Source organism: Anas platyrhynchos, chromosome W, assembly GCF_047663525.1.
Source record: "Anas platyrhynchos isolate ZD024472 breed Pekin duck chromosome W, IASCAAS_PekinDuck_T2T, whole genome shotgun sequence".
In the NCBI taxonomy this organism is placed as follows: domain Eukaryota; kingdom Metazoa; phylum Chordata; class Aves; order Anseriformes; family Anatidae; genus Anas; species Anas platyrhynchos.
Window position 1 is genome coordinate 10,164,234 of NC_092620.1, and position 25,115 is coordinate 10,189,348.

Here is a 25,115-nt window from a genome sequence, read left to right on the forward strand (position 1 = left end):
TAGATGTAGAGCTTAGGGATATGGTTTAGTGGGACTGTTAGTGTTAGGTCAGAGGTTGGACTCGATGATCTTGAGGTCTCTTCCAACCTAGAAATTCTGTGATTCTGTGATTCTGGGTGTCTCCTCCAATAGTTTTGAACTTCACCCCTAAACAAGAGCAAAATCCTAAAAACCTGATAGAATGTTTGAGTCATGCCCAGACCCTGACAATGCCAGAGAATGACAGGTTGCTGCATTGTCCTGGGTCCTGGCTTACGCCTATCAAACACTATTTAATGCCGTCCAGCACCCTCAAGGGAGGGAGGAGGTCTCTGAATCTGATGACCAGATAACACATGCTGTGGCTGACCCAGAGGACCAACCGACTATGGTATCAGTCGCCCCCATAGTCAAGTCAAAACAATGGAAACGGAAGTTAGCTCGTTTAGTAAGCGAAGAAGAAGCCTCTCCTAAGAAGGAGGGAGAAGGGGAAAAGGCAGGCACCTCTTTAAGCAGAGCCATCACAAAAACAGCATGAAGAGGAGATGGAAATCATAAAGGAATCAAAAACCACCCGATCCCTATCCCTGAGTGAGTTACAAGAAATACGAAAGGATTACGGTCAACACTCAGGTGAACACATCCTCACCTGGCTGCTTCGATGCTGGGATGCTGGGGATAGCCAACTATTAGAAGGCAATGAAGTCAAGCAGCTGGGATCCCTCTCTAGAGAAAGGATCATTGACAGAGTAATTGGGAGAGAGACACAGGTTCTCAGCCTCTGGAGGAGACTCCTGGCAGCTGTGAAAGAAAGGTATCCCCACAAGGAAGATACTGTATATCAAGTAGGCAAGTGGGCCACTGTGGATAAAGGTCTCTAGCATCTGCAGGAATTAGCTGTGCTGGAGACGGTTTATAGTGATTTGGACAATGTCCAGACACCTAAAGATCCCGATGAAGTCCAGTGCACAACATCCATGCGGCAGAAATTTGTGCGGAGTGCACCATCAGCACATGCTAGTACTTTGGCAGTATTTAACTGCGATGAGGGGATGGGACCAACAGTGTATAATCTGTCCTGCCAGCTTCAAAAATATGAAGACAATCATCTCTCTGCTCCGCTACGGGCCTGTGTCTCGGCTGTGGAGAAACTGTCCCAAAGGCTTGACCATCTCGTAGAACGAGCATATCCCTCCTCATCCAGACAGAGTGATATTTCAGCCACTAACAATCAGTATTTTCCTGCTGGAGGGAGAGAGTACCCAAGACGCACACCACGTGGCACCTTGTGGTTTTATCTGTGCGACCACGGGGAAGATATGAGGAAATGGGATGGTGAACCTACTTCAACCCTAGCTGCTCTGGAACGTGAACTTCAAGGAAATACAGCAGCGAGAAGAGGGGCTCCTAAGAAAAACGCTGCTCCAGTTTCTATTGGGCAGTTCCCCAGAGGCAGTAGAAGGGCTGATGTCATTCTTGACCCTGATGAAGAGACCTCTGCTTCTCTTTTGCAAGGATTAATTGACAGATGCTCCAGCCAGGACTAGAGGGGCCCTGCCTCTGGCCAGGTAGAGGAGAGGGACAACTGGATTTACTGGACTGTGTGGATCTGATGGCCTGGCACATTGGAACCACAAGAATACATAGCTCTAGTGGACACTGGCGCACAATGTACCTTAATCCCATCAGGCCACCAAGGGACAGAACTCATCTGTATCTCTGGAGTGACAGGGGGATACCAACAACTAACTGTATTGGAAGCTGAATTGAGTCTAACTGGGAACGAGTGGGAAAAGCATCCCATTGTGACAGGCCCAGAGGCTCCGTGCATCCTCAGCATAGACTACCTCAAGAGAGGGTACTTCAAGGATACAAAAGGGTACCGGTGGGCTTTTGGCATAGCTGCTTTAAGCACAGAGAAGATTTCCCCAAGACCTCTGTCTGGGTAGCCACATCGGTGACTGTGGCTGGAGAGGTTGCAAGAGATGTGGGGGGTCAAGGTTTTCTGCCTTGTGGATACCATGGCCGGGCTCTTCAAGAGCAGGTTACAACCACCGTTGGGAAAGACAGCTGGAAAAGAGAGGTGAGGGCCCCCTCCCTGCTTGCCTTGCTCACACAAACTGCCGTGCCATGCCCTGACTTATGCGCCACGCCTTGTTTGCCCAACCTGTTCACTGTGCTCCTGGTGGCTCGCGCTCCCTAGGGGCTGCCTTAGTACGGCCAGGGAGGGGGTGCTGCTGGCTCCGGCAGCTCCCTCGCCTGCCTTGAGTGGCCTCAATACCAGAAAAAAAGCCCTGCCTGCCTCGATCCCTCGCTCCACGGCAGAACGCGTCTCCCCGGAGCCAATCGCCTCAGTGAGTGAGTATATCAACACCCGTAAATGATAAGCAGCATGACAGGGAACACATATGCAAAGTAATGTGTTCTATAACTCACTTCGGAAAACAGGCAGAGCAGATCTGAGATAAAAAAAATCAACATTGTGATTAGCAACTATTAAACTGATGTAACGCTTATAACAGTTTTGTTTTAACATGCTCTGGTCAGTTCTGTTGTTATCTCAACCCTTCGAGCCCCAGGTTGGGTGCCAAAAGGACCGTTGTGTTTTAACCCGGCCAGCAGCTAAGCACCACACAGCCATTCGCTCACCCTTCCCCCTTCCTCTCTGGGATGGGGGAGAGAATCAGGAAAATGAAGCCTGTGGGTTGAGATAGAGACAGTTAATTAAGACAGGAAAATAATAATAATGATAATAGTACTACTACTACTAATGTGTACAAAACAAGTGATGCGCAATGCAATTGCTCACCACTCGCTGACCGATGTCCAACCTATCCCCTAGCAGCCGGCCCTCCCACCCCTGCCAGACATCCCACAATAATTGCTCAGCATGATGTCATAGGGTATGGATTACCCCTTTAGCCGGTTTGGGTCAGATGTCCTGGGTCTGTCCCCTCCCAGCTCCTGCTGCACCCCCAGCTTCCTCGCTGGCAGGACAGTGTGAGAAGCTGAAAAGTCCTTGGCTTAGTGTAAGCACTGCTCTGCAACAATGAAAACATCAGCATGTTATCAACACTCTTCTCATTCTAATCCAAAACATAGCACCCTACCAGCTACTAGGAGGAAAACTAACTCTGTCCTAGCTGAAACCAGGACAGAAGTCCACAGCAGTGTGAGGAATGTTTTAACAATTCCAATTCGTGTCCATAAATTCGTGTCCATAAAGAACAATTCTGTTTGAATCCTGTCTGCCTCTGGGCCTTGCGCTGGCAATTTAATTCTTGAACCACAGATGCAGTGTGTCCCAGTCTCCCCCTCATTCTAGTCAATTTATCAAGTCTTCAGAAAACACTCCTTAAATTTATGAACCTGTTTGCTTTTGTTATTCCGGACTTCTATTTCTAACAGTTACAGCCTTTTTTCCTGTCTTCTTCGAGATTAACTTAACACTGCTATAGATGTGTCTGTGAATGGCTGGGGAAGAATGTTTTAATTACTCGTGAAGCGTCAAATAAGAAAGCTGTTTGTGTTTGATGTCTGGGAGTTTCAGAACAACTGATAACAACTAGTGACTGTTATGGGATACTATGTGGATCTTTGGTATCTGGCCAGGGGGGCAAGAGATTAAGAGGAAGGAAAAAGAAGCTGAAGGACGGTTGGGAGACAAGACCTGCAGAAAGTGTTCTATAAACTTGGAATTGTGCCGAGTGAGTACAAAGGTGAGAGGAAGACTACGAGCCTTCAGCATGAAAGACCCCCAGAGACCCCCAGAGGAGACTGATGCGCATGCTCCAGTAGGAGGGACTGGACCCCGGAAGCTAATTATAATAACCTGTTTTTTTTTAGAAGTAGTAATGAATATGTATTAGTCTAGGTGCATAAAAATCAGCTGCTTGATGTAACTGGTGTGTGTCCTGGTGGAGCGGAGACTCCCGGTGCACCCAGCGCTGTTTGCTTACCTCTATTCCTTTATATTCTTTTAATAAATCCTATTTTTTTATTTAATCCTAATTTGAATCCTGAGCCATTTATAACAGCAGCATGTCAGAAAGTGTTGGTGAACAAGGGCTTCAAGGAACAGCAGAATGGGGCTGGAGACCCTGGAATTGTGCCTATAGATAGTCCTCAGGAAAAATGATAAGGAATTGTGAAAAAAAAATCTAGGGAAAAGGATAAGAAAACAATGGTTAGACATTGTGCAATTGCCTGGCCTAAAAAGCCAATAAAAGGACCTTCAGTATTTTGGACAAAATAGGGGTCTGATGAAAATTCAGGCTCTGAATTTATATGTAGACAATAAGACTCCTTTTTCAGAGAAGGAATCAAGTTATTCTCCCTATAGTCCTAATATTGCACCGCTGACAGCAGCAATCACTCCAGGAAGGGAGACAGGGACTGTAATTAACACTGTCCCTAGAGGAGGAGTGTACTCTTGGCTCTGACAAGAATTAGAACAAGGTAGAAGAGATATTGAGAATTTTGCCTTCCCTGATACTAACAGTACTCACACTGTGTATCCTCTTAGGGAGGTTGCAGTGGGACAAGGACAAGTAGGTCATGTGAACACGTGAACACTCCCCCCCCCCACCAGCAGAGAGGTTAGCAGTTTTAAGAAGGAAATGAAGGAAATTAAGTATTTGATTGAGGACCCTATAGGACTAGCAGAACAGTCAGATCAGTTTCTAAGGCCTAATTTTTATTCCGGGGGTGGAGGGGGGGGTCGCAGAAATGTAAATATTGAGTATGTTATTCACTGGAGAAGAATGTTTAGGATGGGAATGGTTTAGCAGGCAGCTATGCAAGAATGGGAAAGAACTAACGCCCTCCCCCCCCCACCCCGGACTGAAAGTAATTCTGATTGAGAAGAAATATCCGCTTATCCAACTGGGATAATAACAACCCACAACACAGAAATCATATGAGAGACTTGGGTTCAGAATGAGAAAGTACTTGGGGGTGAATCCTGAGGACCCGGTAGCCCAAGGAATCTTGAAAGTTCATTTTGTGATTAAAGCCTGGCCAGATATACAGGAAAAGCTCCAGAAGATGGGAGGATAGAATGAACAGTCACCGGAGGTCTTGAAGGTGTATGTCAGGAGGGGAGATGAGAAAGAAAAGCAGAGAGCTAAACTAATGGTATTCACAGTGGAACAGGTAGTGAGGCAAAGGGTTGGAAATAGAGAAGAAAACTTTCAGGGGTAGTTAGGCCCAGGATGGAAGGGAGAGGAAGAGAGATGAAGGAATGGCAGGCAAGGAAAGCTACCTGTGTTGCAGCCTAAATCCTAGCAGGGAAAGGCTTTGAGAAGATGATTTAAGTGTGGCCAGGCTGGCCACTTCAAATAGGAGTGTTATAAATGAAGTCTCAACTCAATCTGAATCTAGTAATATTTATACTTATAAAAGGTATAAAAGGTATAAAAGCTATAAAAGCTATAAAAGGCAAGTAAACAGCGCTGGTTGTGCGGGGAGTCTACAGTCCACCAACACGCACACACGAACATCAAACATTGTAAACATATAGAACATCGCTTTTACATACTAAACCCGAGTATGCCTATACATACGTACAATCAGAAAAGGTAACAAACAATCCTTTAAGTTCCATGACTTAACAGTCACCATTTTCCATTCCTTTTGTTATAAATAAAGTCTCAACTCACTCTGAATTTAGTAACATAAAAGAATATTTATAAAAGGCAAGTAAACAGCGCTGGGTGCGCGGGGAGTCTATGCTCTACCAACACGCACACCCAACCGTCAAACTTTCCAAATATATATAGGACATTGCTGTTACATATTTACAAGAAACCCGAGTGCGCCTACACATATGTATATCCTATCCCCGCTTCATATTATAATTCGCTTTGTGGTGGTCGTTGTGGGTGAAAGGCTCACGGTTTCCCCATCACCATTAGCAACCTTTTGTTCCAGACTGCAGGAGCGGCTTCGACTGTCTCCCTCTTCTTCTGCACATGCTCTGCCCACCACAAGGTTCCCAAAAGCAACAAAACGTGATTGCTTTTCCCGCGTTTCGTTAACCCTTGAAACCACACTAATAATATTATTATCATATAACATTAAACAATAAATGTTAACAGTTCTAACCAGCAACCCCCCCCAGCAACTTCCGTGCCTTAACAGAGGGGAAAACAAGCAACCCCAGACAGCAGGGTGTCGCCTCAATCACCCTTCTTTGTTTCCTCTAAACTCTTTACATTCCTGATGACCTTATCGTTAAGAGTCTGATGTTATCACCAACCAGGAGGCTTTCCGACCCCCATTGCCACATTCCCAAATCTCCCCCTTCTTTATTAATATCAACCATTTTTCTGACAGGAATTAGGAATTACCACTCCATATATAACAATCCCTCCTCTTCTTTTGAATGTCAGTCTACAACTTCCTCGTAAGGGGGTGTCGAGAGGCAGGAGACCTTTTGTGGGAATAGAAATGTTGTTTTTGCAGAGTTACATTGTTTAGAAGGAGGGAATGTGGTACTGAGATATGCTTACAGTGATAAGAAAGTTTAGCAGGCGACCTAGTAAAATGCAGACAACCAGTCTCCTTAGGACAATTAGGTGAAAATCACGGTGTCAAGTCAAGTCAGATAAGTGAAGAAACATTACCACTTCAAGCAGTAAAAATGTCAAAAGAAATTTGAAATTTAACAGGCCGGCAACTGAAGACTATGCATTGTTTGTGAAGCATCAGATAGATTGTGAACCTGGATTACCCACTGTCCTGGTTTCAGTTAGCACAGAATTAATTTTCTTCCTAGTAGCTGGTGGAATGCTATGTTTTGGCTTAGGATGAGAAGAGTGCTGATAACACCCCGATGCTTTAATTGTTGCAGAGCAGTGCTTATACTAAGCCAAGGACATCTCAGCCTTTTGCTCTGTCCTGCCAACGGGCAGGCTGGGGGTGCAGTAAGAGCTGGGAGGGGACAGACCCAGGACAGGTGACCCAAACTAGCCAAAGGGGTATTCCATACCATCTGACGTCATGCTAAACAATATATAGGGGTGGCTAGCTGGGGGGAGGGGGCCGGACTGCTCGGGGTTAGGCTGGGCATCGGTCAGCGGGTGGTGAGCAATTGCATTGTGCATCACTTGTTTGTACATACTATTACTTTCGTATTATCACCATTGTATCATTATTATTATTATTGTTATTATTATTTTGTTATTATTATTTTCCTGTCTTATTAAACTGTCTTTATCTCAACTCACGGGCTTCACTCTCCATTTCTCTCCCCCGTCCCAGAGAGGGAGGGGGGAGGGTGAGCGAACGGCTGCGTGGTGTTTAGCTGCCAGCCGGGTTAAACCACGACACCCACTCAGTGGGGAAACAGGGGAGGGTCCTGCCATCAAAAGGTATATAAACTGTGTTTTGGAACTAGTAGATGCGCTCTCTCCTGCTTGTGGGGCGCCCGCCATTGCAATCGCGAATAAATTACTACTTCACTGAGATCCTCGCCTGAGCCTAAGTTATTGGCTACAAAGTGTTTCTCACACTTCTCTCCATTAACACCAGTGACAGGACCCGCGGGAACGGGGTTAAACTGAGGCAGGGGAAATTTAGGCTTGACATCAGGAGGGGGTTCTTCACAGAGAGGGTGGTTGCACACTGGAACAGGCTCCCCAGGGAAGCGGTCACTGCACCGAGCCTGTCTGATTTTAAGAAGAGATTGGACTGTGCACTTAGTCACATGGTCTGAACTTTTGGGTAGACCTGTGCGGTGTCAAGAGTTGGACTTGATGATCCTTAAGGGTCCCTTCCAACTCAGGATATTCTATGATTCTATGATTAATTTGTGTCTTGGCTTCGAATTTGGCCAAGGCCAATTGAACCATAAAAGAATGCTTTCACAATATTCTCTGTAAGTTTTATAAACAAGTTTTTAGCAATGGTTGGAATCCCATATTTAGCTCGTGTTTCAATTTCATGATTCCGCAGGGTGTATAATAATTGTACTTTTCCCAATTGTTATAAATGAGGTCTCAACTCAATCTGAATCTAGTAATATTTATAAAACAAATATTTCTAAAAGGTATAAAAAGCAAGTAAACAGCGCTGGGTGTGCGGGGAGTCTACGCTCCACCAACACGCACACACAAACATCAAACATTCTAAATATACAGAACATTGCTTTACATACTAAACACAAGTATGCCTATACATACGTACAATCAGGAAAGGTAACAAACAATCCTTTAAGTTCCATAACTTACTAAAATCGAGTACACCTAAACATATGTACAATCAGAAAAGGTAACAAACAATCCTCCAAGTTCCACGACTCAACAGTCTCCATTTTCCACTCCTTTTGAACAATATGTCTCGCTTTAAGTTGTCAAGCAACTCGGTCTTCAGGCCTTATGTATCCCGTTCTTTCCAGGCCAAAGAAAAGCATATCCATCTCCTTTTCAAGGCCAATTCTGATTGTTAAGAAGTAGACTAAGCTGTAAGGTTACCAGGACAGTCTTTGTTCCTAAGGACGTATGATTCCCCATAATGCGCAATTGCTTACCAGAGAGGGGCAGTTGTGTGTGCGGGTCCACTTCTCTCAGCTTGAGCTTCTTCCCAGCTCCGGTGCACCTGTTTCCAGCGACTTCCTGTACGAGCTTCTCTGAGCAGTTTGCTGAGTTTGGCTGAACCCATCTTCCTGAGGTGATCAAAGTGCCTGTTCCCGTCCTGGTCTCCATTCTGCCAGCCTGTTCCTCTTCACTCCTTTTTCCTGCTTCTTTATTGATGACGTAACTTCATCGTGTTGCCTGTGGGAATATAAATGTTGTTTTTGCAGAGTTACATTATTTAGAAGGAAGGAATGTGGTACCGAGATATGCTTGCAGTGATAAGAAAGCTCAAGAAAAAACCTTGTAAAATGCAGACAAACGGAATCGTTAGAGCAATTAGGAGAAAATCATGGTGTTAAGTCAAGTCAGATAATTGAAGAAATATTACCACTTTAAACAGTAAAAGTGTCAAAAGAAATTTGAAATTTGAAATTTAGCAGGCCAGCAACTGAAGGCCGTGCATTGTCTGTGAAGCATCAGATAGATTGTGAACCTGGATTACTCACTCAGTGGGGAAACAGGGGAGGGTCCTGTCATCAAAAAGTATATAAACTGTGTTTTGGAACTAGTAGATGCGCTCTCTCCTGCTTGTGGGGCGCCCGCCATTGCAATCGCGAATAAATTACTACTTCACTGAGATCCTCGCCTGAGCCTAAGTTATTGGCTACAGAGTGTTTCTCACGACGATGCACAAGAAATACATCGAGTGATGGAAAGAGTAAAGAGAGATGAGAGACACCGTTGGTGGGACACTTTGTTTGGATGGTCACCAGCTGCCACAGGAATCTTCAACAAGATGCTTCACCCTGTTATTATTCAGTTAATACTCACTGTATTATGCTTAATACTGACAATTAGATTGTACGTTAAACTTTGGTTTATGGTAAAACGCTTAGCATCCCTACACAATGTACATACGCTCGATAAACCTTGTCCCGAGGATGTATGTGATATCCCTGACATATTCATAATGTCGTGAAGCTTGAGTGACTATAGTCATGGGGTGGATTATGTGGTGCAATTGCCCAAAGTAACTAGGGAAATAAAACTAACATTCACATTTTAGAGAAAATGTACAGCACTGAAGAGGTTTTCAGGGTAGGGCGTAGCTGCATTACCTGAGCGTTCCCTAGGCTTCCAACCTTAGATGCTATCGCTCTGGGGGAACCTGGTGTGCTAGCTCTAAGGAACAGTACGGAGCGTAGAGTGGAGTGGAGACACCATGGCTAGGCTCTGTGACCAGGTGGGGACTCGATTGTTCTTGTGCACACCAAGACCGATAAGCTTCACTTTTTGCTACCCTGAGCCAAGGACCTGTCATGTTTTGAAAAATTCTGTACCCTAGTGTACTTTTGCTCATTATAATATCATTATAATACCAAAACACACCTCCACCCCAAAAGCTACCCGCCTCCAAGGTGCGACCACCCCTCACCGATCATTCGCTCTGAATTTCTCGGAGCCTATTATTTTTAAATGGAGACGGGAGAACTTTTCACCAATCATAACTAAGATATTCTTGACTAGAGTCACTCAAGCTCCACCTGAAAGATAGAAAATACTATAAATTGGCCCAAGAAAGAGGGGATGTCAGGGAAGATACCACCGTCAGGGGAGATACCATCCCGAGGGAATACACCATCCCGAGGACCTCCTGACTCCTGGGACCAGTCGACGGTCTGAGCCTCTCTTCCCCCCCATTGGGACGCCTTTGGGTGAGATTTGAACACTTGGTTATACTGTGTGTCTCCGTGGAAACTTAGAAATCTCTATAGAGTCTTTGTGCCTTTTAACGCATTAATTTCCAGGCTGCGCACCTGTGTCACCTGTGTATTTCATGCATGCTGGCTTGCTTTTGCAGACAGTCACTATCGCCGGCAATCCAAAGAACCTGTGTACCTGTTGCTGTAATAAATTGCACTTGATTGCATTGTTCCTAGTCGTGACAGTTCTCATTAAATGCGACTAGAGTAAGGGTGGTTATACGTTATTGGTGAAAACGTGACCGTGGTAGTTCAGTGCTCTGAATCCAACCAGACCCCTAACGGTTAATGCGTTATTGGTGAATCTGTATTGTGATAGTTCAGTACTCTGAATCTGAACTATATCTTTTGGGGACCCGAACATCGAATGAGCCCTTGATAAAATTATTAATAGGTCCCCAGAGGGAAGAGGTGTATTTTTGGTAGATACTGGAGCGGAGAAATCAACTATTAGAAAATTACCAAAAGGGGTTAAGGAAGGAAAGAGGAATACCATGGTAGTAGGAGCAAAAGGTGAGCCCTTTAAGGTTCCTATATTGGAAAATATAGAAATAGAATCAGAAAAGAAACTATGTCTCAATGACCTATTGCTGGTGCCTGAGGCTGAGCACAATCTATTAGGAAGGGACTTAATAATAAGATTAGGGTTGGAAATCAAGAGCCAGGGGGGAGAATTAAAAATTCAGCTATATACCCTAACCCAAGAAGATGAGGGAGAAATAGACCCACATGTATGGTATCAAGAGGGAGATTCAGGAAAATTAGATATGGAACCCTTGGTAGTAGAAATAGTGGATCCACAACAGCCAATAAGGATTAGGCAATATCCTATCCCATTGGAGGGGAAAAGAGGACTCAAACCAGTTATAGACAGGTTGCTCCAAAAGGGGATGCTGGAACCATGTATGTCCCCACATAATACCCCCATTTTGCCAGTATAAAAGGCTGATGGATCATATAGGTTGGTTCAGGATCTTAGGGCTGTGAATCAGCGAACCATAACCAAATTTCCAGTGGTGGCTAACCCATATACTTTATTAAACCACCTAACACCTCAGCATAAATGGTATAGTGTAATAGATTTGAAGGATGCTTTCTGGGCCTGCCCATTAAGTGAAGGGTCTTGGAATTACTTCGCCTTTGAATGGGAAGACCTCGAAACAGGAAGGCGACAACAGCTTAGATGGACTGTACTTCCTCAGGGATTTACTGAATCCCCAAATTTATTTGGCCAAACCTTAGAAAAATTATTACAACTTTTTGAGGTAAAGAGGGAAGTGAAATTGTTGCAATATGTGGATGACCTATTAATAGCTGGGGAGACTGAAAAAAATACACGGAGAACCACTATTGAATTACTTAATTTCTTAGGGAAAAAAGGATTGAAGGTCTCAAAATCTAAATTACAATTTGTGGAAAAGGAAGTAAGGTACTTAGGACATTGGCTTAGCCAAGGAAAGAAAGGAAAGAAAAAATTGGATCCTGACAGGGTATCTGTGATTTTAGCCCTATCATCACCCAAAACGAAGAAGGAAGTGAGGCAACTGCTTGGCCTCTTGGGATATTGTAGACCCTGGATTGAAGGGTTTAGTGAAAAGGCAAAGTTTTTATATGAAAAATTGACTGGAGAAAAAATTAAGTGGAACGAGGAAGATGAGGAAAAGTTGAGGTTGATCAAGAAAACGTTAATAGAAGCTCCAGTGCTGAGCCTCCCAGATTTAGAAAGACCCTTTTATTTATTTATAAATATTTCTAAGCAAACTGCATATGGAGTACTAACTCAAGAATGGGCAGGAATCAAGAAACTTGTGGGATATTGTTCCAAACTATTAGACCCTGTGAGTAGGGGGTGGCCAGTGTGCTTACAGGCAATTGTGGCTACTGCCTTACTGATTGAGGAAGCTAGAAAAGTCACTTTTAGAGCATCTCTGAAGATATATACTCCACATAATGTTAGGGGAGTACTCCAGCAAAAGGCTGAAAAATGGTTAACTGATAGTAGGATGCTGAAGTATGAGGCCATCCTGATCGACTCCCCTGATTTAGAACTAAAAGTAACTGCTGCACAGAGTCCTGCGCAATTTCTATATGGGGAACCCCTAACAGAACTACAACATAACTGCATGGAAGTGATTGAATTGCAAACCTAAATCTGACCCGATCTCAAGGAGACAGAATTAGAAACAGGGGAAAAATTATTTATTGATGGATCATCCAAAGTAGTAGATGGAAAAAGAAGATCAGGGTATGCCGTCGTAAATGGGGATATGGTCCTAATAGAATCGGGACCACTCAGCGCTGCCTGGTCCGCTCAAGCATGTGAACTTTATGCATTATTACGAGCCCTAGAACTATTGAAAGGAAAAAGTGGCACTATTTATACAGACTCTAAATATGCTTATGGAATAGTCCACACATTTGGGAAAATTTGGGAAGAAAGGGGACTCATAGGCACCCAGGGAAAAGGGCTGATTCACCAAACTTTAGTTACTCAAATATTGCAGGCATTGAGAGGACCTAGGGAGATTGCTGTGGTACATGTCAGAGGACATCAAAAGGGAACTGGCTTCCACATAAGAGGGAATAACCTAGCGGACAGAGAAGCTAGGGAAGCAGCTCTTAGGAAGCATGATGTAGTCCTAACCCTACAAGAAACGGATAACGGAAAAGGGACACAAGAGAAAAAGTATACAGAAGCAGAAATAAAAATTATAAAGACCATAGGAGCAGAACTGAAAGAAGGAAAATGGATTCTGCCTGATGGAAGAGAAATACTGCCAAAGGAACAAACTAGACGTCTACTTTTACGGCTACACCTACAAACCCACTGGGGAACAAAAGCACTGAGTGATCAATTTCTAAAATTTTATGGGTGTGTAGGAATATATGAGATAGCCAAACAAACCGTCCAAGGATGCTTAACGTGTCAAAAGGTAAATAAGAAGGCATTTGGCAAGCTCCTGCTGGAGGACGAAGGATTGCATATCGACCATTTGAGAGAATACAGGTGGACTTTACTGAACTACCAAAAGTAGGAAGATATAAATATCTGTTGGTGATCGTGGATCAACTAACACATTGGGTAGAGGCTTATCCTGCAGCATGAGCCACCACTGCAGTGGTAGCTAAAAACCTGTTGGAGAATGTTACTCCTCGCTTTGGTTTAATCGGGAGCATTGATTCCGATCAGGGGACACACTTTACTTCAAAAGTTTTAAAGGCTTTGACTGTGGCCCTGGGCATTAAATGGGAATATCATATGCCATGGCATCTTCAAAGTTCTGGACGAGTCGAGAGAATGAATCAGACAAACACCAATTGGCCAAATTGATGATTGAGACTCAATTGAGAGCCCCTCTGCTGCTACAGTCATCAAAGTCTTTTGCTGTTATGCCCCCTGTTGACCTGAACGTGACTTTTGACCCAGGCCTATCGGCCTTGAAAAGGAGATGGATATGCTTTTCTTTGACCTGGAAAGAACGGGATACATAAGGCCTGAAGACCGAGTTGCTTGACAACTTAAAGCGAGACATATTGTTCAAAATAACGGTTAATGCGTTATTGGTGAATCTGTGATTGTGATAGTTCAGTACCCTGAATCTGACCGGGCCCATAACGGTTAATCGGCTACACCCCTTAGCGCGACACAGGTCCACATCCTTGTTGTGCTGGGGCCCCAGTGCTGGATGCACTACTCCATGTGAGGTCTAACAAGAACAAAGTAGAGGGGGAAAATCGCCTCCCTCAGCCTGCTGGTCATGCTTCTTTTGATGCAGCCCAGGATACAGGAGGGTAGGGGAGAGGACAAGAGGTCATGAAGGACAAGAAATTCATCAGGAGTAATCAGTATGGATTCACCAAGGGGAAGTCATGCTTGATCAACCTGATAAGCTTCTACAAATGAAATGGTGACCCTGATGGATGAAGGGAGAGCAGCGGATATAGTCTTCCTGTACTTCAGTAAGGCCTTTGACACTGTCCCTCATAAGATCCTCATAGACAAGCTATTCATGTTCGGGTTAGATGGGCAGTGAGGTGGATTAAAAACTGGATGAATGACCTGGCCCAGAGGGTGGTTGTCAGTGACACAAAGTCTAGTTGGAGGCCAGCAACTAGTGGAGTACCCCAGGGGTCAAAATTCAGTCCAGTCCCATTCAACAACGTTAATGATCTGGATGATGGCGCAGAGAATACCTGAGATGGTGTGCTGGGCCTGGCTGAGATGGAGTTAACTTTCCCTGAAGCAGCCCATACAGTGCTGTGCTCTGCACTTGTAGCTAGAACAGCACTGGTATCATACCAGTGTTGTGTCTATTGCTGCACAATACTGGTACCACATCAGGACTCCCTCCAAGCCTCCAAGAGCCAGCAGGCTGGGGGTGTGCAAGACATGGGGAGGGGACATCACCAGGGCAGCAGACCTAAACCGACCAAAGGGATATTCCTTACCATATGATGTCACACTCAGCAATAAAGTGGGAAAGGGGAAGGGGGGGGGGGGCTCTCCTTGTGGAAGCATCTGTCCTCCCAAACAACCGCTATGTGTATTGAGGTCCTGCTTCCCAGGATGTGGCCGAACATCGCTCATTGATGGGAAGTAGAGAGTAACTGCTTTTTCTCTCTCTGTGCTTCTGTGCAGCCTTTCCTTCTTTTCTTTTTTCTTTTCTTTTCTTTTCTTTTCTTTTCTTTTCTTTTCTTTTCTTTTCTTTTCTTTTCTTTTCTTTTCTTTTCTTTTCTTTTCTTTTCTTTTCTTTTCTTTTCTTTTTTCTTTTCTCCTCTCCTCTCCTCTCCTCTCCTCTCCTCTCCTCTCCTCTCCTCTCCTCTCCTCTCCTCTCCTCTCCTCTCCTCTCCTCCCTTCCCCTGCCCTGCCCTGCCTTTTTTTTTCACCTCTCCCTTTTCCCTTTAATTAAATCATCCTTATCTCAAACCTTGAGTTCTCTGTGCCGTTCCGTTCCTCTTTGAGGAGAGGGACTGAGAGAGTGACTGTGGTAGAACATAGCTGCCCACCTGAGGAAAACCACCACAGGTGGTTGTCCTGGTTTCGGTTAGAATAGAGTTAATTTTCCTCCTAGGAGCTGATATGGTTCTGTGTTTTGGATTTAGGATGAGAATAATGTTGATAACATGCTGACGTTTTAATTGTTGCAGAGTAGTGTTTACACTAAGAAAAGGACTTAGCTTCTCGCTCTGTCTAAGCTTGGTATCCCCAAAAAGTAGCACTGTTATCCCAGTCTCTTCTACCCCCATCATATTTAGGGTTTCATTAGTTAATTTAAGCCCTGATACTTTACAGACCAGTAATGACCTAGCTGCCCCAAAGTATTGGGTTTACTTGGCAAGGTTCTGGTAGCTGGGGGGCCTGCAGTGGTAGCCCCTGTGAGAAGAATCCAGCAGCTGCCCCGTGGCAAATAAGAGCGAGTTTCAGCCGGCTCCAAAGGGGCCCACTTCTGCCCAGAGCCAAGCCATGAGCAACGCAGTTTGTGCCTCTGCAAGAGCACATCCAAGAAAACAAAAAAAAAAAACCTGCTGCACAACAGCATCTGGGAGAGCGAGGAGTGAGAAACCTCCCTGCAGACACCAAGGTCTGTGAAGAAGGAGGGGGAGGAGGCACTCCAGGTGTTGGATCTGAAGCCCGTCTGCAGTGCATGGAGAGGCCCATGGTGGAACAGGCTGTCGTCCCCCCCCCATGGGGGTGGACCAAAGACTCCAAGGGATGCGATGTATGATTGCATTGTACCAAGAAAAGACTGCCTGGGGAAATGAGGCCTGTAAGTCTCTCTTTGCTGTTTCTTGCATGATAACAATATCAGGGTTCCCCCTGCATTCTCTACAGCTATAGGTAACCATACAGCTTGCCTCTCACGGCAGGGTGTGAGTGCTACCTGGCATCTGGGAGAATTTGCCTTGTGCTACCAAGGACTTGATGGGAAACTGCTCAAGACTAGAGATCCCCAGGGCAGATCTCTGGTGGTACGGTGGAGGGAAGATCTTACGGTCCACCCTACCATCTAATTGGGAAGGCACTTGTGCACTTGTTCAATTAGCTATACCCTTCACCCTGGCATTTGAAAGAGAAACATCACAAATACCCAGAAGAACTAAAAGAGGCTTAGGAATATCATTTGATGATAGAGTATACATAGATTCTATTGGGGTACCTAGAGGAGTTCCAGATGAACATAAAGCCAGAAATCAAATTGCTGCAGGGTTTGAGTCACTGTTCTGGTGGGTAACAATCAATAAAAATGTGGATTGGATTAATTATTTCTATTATAATCTGCAGAGATTCATCAATTATACCAAGGATGCGATGAGAGGAATCGCTGAACAACTAGATGCCATCAGCAAAATGGCTTGGGAAAACAGGATAGCATTAGATATGATGCTCGCAGAGGAAGGAGGTGTGTTTGTGTGTGTAATACTGAGCAACCATTGTTGCACTCTTATACCCAACAATAGTGTCCCAGATGGCTCAGTAACAAGAGCATTGCAAGGGCTTACGACCCTTGCCAGTGAATTGGTAAAAAAAAAAAAAAAAAAAAAAAGTAGGCATATTTGCAACATTGATCATAGTTGTAGGAGTTTTGACAGCCATTGGTTGCTGCATTATCCTCTGTGTAAGAGGACTAGTACAGTGGTTAACTGAAACCGCACTATTGAAACAAATGACCATGGAGCTACCACCTTACTCAGATAAGGAGATAATGAGGAGATGGAAAGCAAAGAAAGCAAAGAAGAAGTCTATCAAATTACACCTTAGAGAAAGGTTTTGCAAAAATCAACAGTTTATAAAAAAAAGAAAAGGGGGGAATTGTGGGAATAGAAATGTTGTTTTTGCAGAGTTACATTGTTTAGAAGGAGGGAATGTGGTACTGAGATATGCTTACAGTGATAAGAAAGTTTAGCAGGCGACCTAGTAAAATGCAGACAACCAGACTCCTTAGGACAATTAGGTGAAAATCATGGTGTCAAGTCAAGTCAGATAAGTGAAGAAACATTACCACTTCAAGCAGTAAAAATGTCAAAAGAAATTTGAAATTTAGCAGGCCGGCAACTGAAGGCCATGCATTGTTTGTGAAGCATCAGATAGATAGTGAACCTGGATTACCCACTCAGTGGGGAAACAGTGGGGAAATTTAGCAGGCTGGCTACAGAGTGTTTCTCACGATTTGGGGGCTCGTCCGGGATCCAGTCACCTACTGGGGAGCTCCACCGCCGCAGCAGCAGGAAGGCATGCCCCGCTGATTTCAGCGGTCCTGTGCATCGACGGTGGCGGTTCTGCAGAAAGCTGACAGAGGGCCCGAGACTGGTTAAAGAGGCAGGATCCGTGAAGTAGTGGGGAAAGGAAGAAGGTAGGCACTCCGGGTTTTTAAGAATCGATCCGGTAACTCTGTGCACAGACCAAGGTAAGAAATATTAAGTATTGCCTTGGGGGTCGGGTATCTGGTGTATGGTAAGCCCTTGCACGGGGAAGTGCTGGCACTACACCAGGGGAATCTGGTGTACGGTAATCCTTGCACGGGGAAGTGCTTGGAAGTACACCAGGGAATCTGGTAAACTCAGGTGTGCGGTAACGCTGGCACGGGGAAGTGCTTGGCGGTACACCCCCATCTTTCAGTACGTTGGTGTGTGGTACACTGCAGAAGGGAAAATTCTGTAGCACATACTGGCGAGGGTTAGGAAAAATGGGAAAATATGAGTTCCAGGGGACAGGGAGATATCCCTGGGGGAGTGCCTACTAATAGTTCTTCCTGAAGAATGATAAGAAATTGGAAACATAATCCCAAAATTAGAGGGATTGTAAAAGAAGAATAATTTAAAAAAAAAAAAAAAGGTTAAATATTGTGTATCAGTCTGGACAAAAGAACCAATTAAGGAAACAGCAGTATTTTGGCCAAAATACGGGTCTGATGAAAATTCAGGCTTTAAATTTATGTGTAAACAAGAAGATTCCTTTTTCAGAGAAGGAGCCAAGTTATGCTCCCTATAATCTTAATATTGAACTGGTGGCAGCAGCAGTCACTCCAGGAAGGGAGACAGGGACTGTAATTAACACTGTCCCTAAAAAAAGTATTGTACCCTAGGCTCCGGCAAGAATTAGAACAAGGTAGAAGAGATATTGAGAATTTTGCCTTCCCTGATACTAACAGTACTAACACTAACTGTGTATCCTCTAAGGTGAACTACCCCCTCCTCCTTACCAGCAGAGAGGTTAGGACTTTTAAGAAGGAGAGGAAGTCTTTATTTGAGGACCCCAACAGCCTAGTTGAACAATTAGACCAGTTCCTACGACCTGATTTATACTCTTGGGGGAGGGAATTATGTCTATAAGTATGTTGTTTACAGGGAAAGAAATGGGAATGATCAGGAGGAGAGCTGCTATACAAGAATGGGAAAGAGCTCATCCTCCAGGACCAGGGGTAATACCAGCAGGGCAGAAATACCCACTTGCCAATCCTGGCTGGAATAATAATAGTGTGCAACACAGAAATCATATGAGAGACTTGGGGTCAGAATGAGAAAGTACTTGGGGATGAGACCTGAGGACCCAGTATCCCAAGGGCTCTTGAAAGTTCATTGTGTGATTAAAGCCTGGCAAAATATGCAGAAAATGCTTCAGAAGATGGGGGGATGTAGTGAACAGTCACTGGGGGACCCTCCTGTGGGAGGCCCTGGAGGTGTGTGTCCAGAGGGGAGATAAGAAGGAAAAAAAAAAAAAAAAAAAAAGTGAAACTAATGGTATTGACAGTGCAGCGGGTAGTGAGGCAGAGGGTCGGAGAAAGAGGAAGAAAATCTTCAGGGGGAGTTAGGGCCAGGATGGAAAGGAGAGGAAGAGAGATGAAGGAATGGCAGGCAAAGAAGGTTGCCTGTGTTGTGGCCTGAGTCCTATCAGGGACAGGCTTTGATAAGATGTTTTTTAGGTGTGGCCAGGCTGGCCACTTCGAATAGGAATATCTGGAGTGGAAGAAGGAGGAAAGAAGGAAAATGGGATGAAATATGCTATATTGATATGTTGTTTATCTTGGAGGGAAAAGGTATGGAATTAAGTTGGACCCTGACTGAGCCTTTGGTGCTGGTATTAGAAAAGTACAGGCTGGAGAAAGATAAAGGAAGTGTTAAAAGGGTTGCTGAAGGGGTTAAAGGAGTGGCATGTAATATTTGACAGAGCTGTTTGAAGTTGAATGAGCAGGGAAAGGGGATGTAGGCATTATCTAAGTTACAGTCTAGAAGTTTTGGAATATTTGCATATTTGCTGTGGTGTTTGGTCAGTTTCCCAAACATCGGGGAGGGGGACGGTGGGGGGGAACTGCCTGCTCCACCAGGGGCCTCTCCGGCGGCCACAGGGGGGCTTCGGCTCCAGCGCCTGGAGCGCCTCCTCCCCCTCCTTCTGCACTGACTTTGGTGTCTGCGGGGGGGTTTCTCGCTCTCCCAGCTGCTGTTGAGCAGCAGGCTTTTGTTTGTTTCTTTGTTTGTTTGTTTTCGTGGCTGTGCTCTCACAGATGCACGGACTGTATTGCTCATGGCTTGGCTCTGGGCGGCAGTGAGCCCCTTAGGGGCCAGATGAAATTGTCTCTTACCTGCCACGGGGAGGCTTCTGGGTTTTTCTCACGGGGGCTGCCACTGCAGTTTCCTACCCCCCCCCCACTCACAGCCCCCGAACCTTGCCATCAAACCCAATACACTGGGGAACAGCTAGGTCATTACTGACTTGTAAAGCATCAGGGATTAAATTAACTAATGAAACCCTAAAAAGTGATGGGGGTAGAAGGGGCTGGAATAACAGTGCCACTTTTGGGGGATACCAACCTGAGACCAGGGGATAAAATGATCACTGGGTAATTACTGTATGTACCCAAGGCAGGGACTAACTTGTTGAGAAGGGATTTAATGATTAAATTGGGCATTCAAATAGTAAATTGTTAGACTGGAATAACAGTGTTATTAATGGAGTGCTCTCAGGCCCTGAGAGCAAACATACATGTATATTCACCTCTGACTGGAAAGACCCTGAAATGGGGGCGGAAGCAACAATATAGGTGGACAATTTTACCCCAAGGGTTTACTGGGCCACCTATCTATTTGGTTAAGTTCTAAAAAAAAAAAAGATTTTGGAGCAATTACAACCTCCCAAGGCGGTATTAATGTTAACAAATATATGGATCGTTTTCTATTGTCAGGACAGGAGAAAAGAGTTGTGAAGAAAGCTACTAACAAGCTATTCAACTTTCTGGGAAAGCAGGGCTTGGGAGTATTAAAAAAAATAAATAAATTACAATATGGAGAAAGAGAAGTCAGGTATTTAAGGCATCTAATGTCTGAAGGAAAACAAAGAATAAATGCAGAGAGGATTCAAAGAATTGTTGAAAATTAAGAAAGAACTAAAAAGTTTTAAAAGAAAGATTTTTTTTAAGAAATCAGGAGCCATGAAGTCTGAAGGAAAATGGATACTCCCTAATGGGAGAGAAATGCTGAATAAAGCACCAATGAGGCAAATATTAACTGTTTTACATCAAAAGAGTCATTGGGAGGTGCAAGCAATGTGTGATGTTGTGCTAAGAAAGTATGTCTGTGTAGGAATATACACTTTAGGGAAGCACATATGTGAGGGTGTACCATATGTCAAAAGGTAAATAAAAAGGTCTTCTGTAACCCATCTAGAGGGGGACGGGAGCCAGGGGTTTGACCTTTCCAAAGTATACAGGTAAACTTTACTGAGTTACTTGTTTGTCCTAATTGACCACGTGACTGGATGGGTGTAAAGCTTTACTGCAAGGGTTAAAGCAGGCCTTAGAGATTGAGTGGGATTTTCACAGCCCCTGGCACCCCTCCTCTTCTGGGAAGGTGGAGCGAATGAATCAGACATTAAAGAAGCAATTAACTAAACTAGTGTTAGAAACCCAACTTCCTTGGGTAAAATGCTTACTCCTACAGGTTTAAACAGCACCAAAAAAAAAAAAAAAAAAAAAAAAAGTGATATAGGAATTTTACCATATGAGATGCTGTTCAGATTGCCCTATCTGGGCAGAAGGGATGAGATACCACAATTCAAAACAAGAGAGTTTTCTTAAGAACTGTATTCTGGGGTTGTCCTCTTCTTTGTCATTTCTCAGGACCTGTGGGTTGTTGGCTCAAACCCCACCTTTGGAATTCCCCATTCACCACCATCACCCAGGAAACCGGGTCCTGGTTTGGACCTGGAAAGAGTCAACTCCGGCCTGAATGGGAAGGACAATTACTAACCACTGAAACAGCCTAAGAACTGTGGAAAAAGGTTGGACTCACTATACTCGAGTGAAGGCATCCATTGACGCTAGTACCTGGGAAGCTGTTCCTACAAAAGACTTGTTGGAAGTTGAAATTGAAAAATCTCATAGTGGACTCTGAGCAAGATAAGAGCTTACAATTGTAAACTAACCTTTTATTTTCACAGGTAACTAAAGACTGTGACTTGTGATTGAGAGAAAGAACAGACCTATAGTGAATTGCAGTGCTCCCAAGGGGGGGTTGTTATAGTAGTAGTGTACATCTTACTTTTTGTATCAATAATTATTTGGAAACCTAAGGTTTAAAAATGATGACAGGGAAAAATTGATTACTAATTTTGTTTTTAGTGATTCTAGGCCTCAGAGAAGGCCTTGGTCAATTGGCAACTTGCAAAAGGCATGACCAGATAATAGCAAAAACGAGATACCCCATCAAAATATGGGTGACTCTGACAGAGGGTTATGTACCACATTCTGTCACGTTTGATGTTTGTGAGGTGTTAGCTTGTGGAGATTTAAATGCCCAACGACAATTGAGCAGAGAGAACCAATAACTGAGAGAGACCCAACAGCCAGATTGAGAATACTGTATGGAAACAATCCTCTATTGCCATCAGAGAAAGGGAGAAACTCAAGGAGAAAACAGGAGAGAAAACAGGAGGCCCTCTGAAATGTGTCAGTTCAAACAAGGTATGGGGATGTGAATGCCTGGATAGAATGGGTCAAATATACCGTCCAGAGTCTCAACCGTAGCTACTGCTATGCTTGTGCCTCGGGATGACCGATTGCCCAGATAGCGCCCTTCCCATGGGGGTGGACCAAAGACTCCCAAGAGATGCGATGTATGATTGCATTGTACCAAGAAAAGACTGCCTGGGGAAATGAGGCCTGTAAGTCTCTCTTTGCTGTTCCTTGCATGATAACAATATCGCGGTTCCCCCTGCATTCTCTACAGCTATAGGTAACCATACAGCTTGCCTCTCACGGCAGGGTGTGAGTGCTACCTGGCATCTGGGAGAATTTGCCTTGTGCTACCAAGGACTTGATGGGAAACTGCTGAAGACTAGAGATCCCCAGGGCAGATCTCTGGTGGTACGGTGGAGGGAAGATCTTACGGTCCACCCTACCATCTAATTGGGAAGGCACTTGCGCACTTGTTCAATTAGCTATACCCTTCATCCTGGCATTTGAAAGAGAAACATCACAAATACCCAGAAGAACTAAAAGAGGCTTAGGAATATCATTTGATGATAGAGTATATATAGATTCTATTGGGGTACCTAGAGGAGTTCCAGATGAACATAAAGCCAGAAATCAAATTGCTGCAGGGTTTGAGTCACTGTTCTGGTGGGTAACAATCAATAAAAATGTGGATTGGATTAATTATTTCTATTATAATCTGCAGAGATTCATCAATTATACCAAGGATGCGATGAGAGGAATCGCTGAACAACTAGATGCCATCAGCAAAATGGCTTGGGAAAACAGGATAGCATTAGATATGATGCTCGCAGAAGAAGTAGGTGTGTTTGTGTGTGTAATACTGAGCAACCATTGTTGCACTCTTATACCCAACAATAGTGTCCCAGATGGCTCGGTAACAAGAGCATTGCAAGGGCTTACCACCCTTGCCAGTGAATTGGCAGAAAAGAAAAAAAAAATAAAATAAAAAAATAGGCATATTTGCAACATTGATCGTAGTTGTAGGAGTTTTGACAGCCATTGGTTGCTGCATTATCCCCTGTGTAAGAGGACTAGTACAGTGGTTAACTGAAACCGCACTATTGAAACAAATGACCATGGAGCCACCACCTTACTCAGATAAGGTGATAATGAGGAGATGGAAAGCAAAGAAAGCAAAGAAGAAGTCTATCAAATTGCACCTTAGAGAAAGGTTTTGCAAAAATCAACAGTTTATAAAAAAAAGAAAAGGGGGGAATTGTGGGAATAGAAATGTTGTTTTTGCAGAGTTACATTGTTTAGAAGGAGAGAATGTGGTACTGAGATATGCTTACAGTGATAAGAAAGTTTAGCAGGCGACCTAGTAAAATGCAGACAACCAGTCTCCTTAGGACAATTAGGTGAAAATCATGGTGTCAAGTCAAGTCAGATAAGTGAAGAAACATTACCACTTCAAGCAGTAAAAATGTCAAAAGAAATTTGAAATTTAACAGGCCGGCAACTGAAGACTATGCATTGTTTGTGAAGCATCAGATAGATTGTGAACCTGGATTACCCACTGTCCTGGTTTCAGTTAGCACAGAATTAATTTTCTTCCTAGTAGCTGGTGGAATGCTGTGTTTTGGCTTAGGATGAGAAGAGTGCTGATAACACCCCGATGCTTTAATTGTTGCAGAGCAGTGCTTATACTAAGCCAAGGACATCTCAGCCTTTTGCTCTGTCCTGCCAACGGGCAGGCTGGGGGTGCAGTAAGAGCTGGGAGGGGACAGACCCAGGACAGGTGACCCAAACTAGCCAAAGGGGTATTCCATACCATCTGACGTCATGCTAAACAATATATAGGGGTGGCTAGCTGGGGGGAGGGGGCCGGACTGCTCGGGGTTAGGCTGGGCATCGGTCAGCGGGTGGTGAGCAATTGCATTGTGCATCACTTGTTTGTACATACTATTACTTTCGTATTATCACCATTGTATCATTATTATTATTATTGTTATTATTATTTTGTTATTATTATTTTCCTGTCTTATTAAACTGTCTTTATCTCAACTCACGGGCTTCACTCTCCATTTCTCTCCCCCGTCCCAGAGAGGGAGGGGGGAGGGTGAGCGAACGGCTGCGTGGTGTTTAGCTGCCAGCCGGGTTAAACCACGACACCCACTCAGTGGGGAAACAGGGGAGGGTCCTGCCATCAAAAGGTATATAAACTGTGTTTTGGAACTAGTAGATGCGCTCTCTCCTGCTTGTGGGGCGCCCGCCATTGCAATCGCGAATAAATTACTACTTCACTGAGATCCTCGCCTGAGCCTAAGTTATTGGCTACAAAGTGTTTCTCACACTTCTCTCCATTAACACCAGTGACAGGACCCGCGGGAACGGGGTTAAACTGAGGCAGGGGAAATTTAGGCTTGACATCAGGAGGGGGTTCTTCACAGAGAGGGTGGTTGCACACTGGAACAGGCTCCCCAGGGAAGCGGTCACTGCACCGAGCCTGTCTGATTTTAAGAAGAGATTGGACTGTGCACTTAGTCACATGGTCTGAACTTTTGGGTAGACCTGTGCGGTGTCAAGAGTTGGACTTGATGATCCTTAAGGGTCCCTTCCAACTCAGGATATTCTATGATTCTATGATTAATTTGTGTCTTGGCTTCGAATTTGGCCAAGGCCAATTGAACCATAAAAGAATGCTTTCACAATATTCTCTGTAAGTTTTATAAACAAGTTTTTAGCAATGGTTGGAATCCCATATTTAGCTCGTGTTTCAATTTCATGATTCCGCAGGGTGTATAATAATTGTACTTTTCCCAATTGTTATAAATGAGGTCTCAACTCAATCTGAATCTAGTAATATTTAT

General features: G+C 44.3%; 2 long non-coding RNA genes across 2 annotated transcripts in view; one reads left to right on the forward strand and one right to left on the reverse strand.

Annotated features, from left to right (window-relative positions):
- Nucleotides 1-5,449: 5,449 nt before the first annotated feature.
- Nucleotides 5,450-25,115, reverse strand: part of LOC140000552 (uncharacterized) — a 31,597-nt gene continuing 11,931 nt past the window's right edge. The window contains exon 3 of the long non-coding RNA XR_011805597.1: nt 5,450-8,753. This is a non-coding gene — a long non-coding RNA (uncharacterized lncRNA). The remainder of the gene's footprint in view (nt 8,754-25,115) is intronic.
- Nucleotides 16,121-24,309, forward strand: LOC140000553 (uncharacterized). The gene is made up of 2 exons (XR_011805598.1): nt 16,121-17,724; nt 21,430-24,309. It is a non-coding gene; the product is annotated as an uncharacterized lncRNA (long non-coding RNA).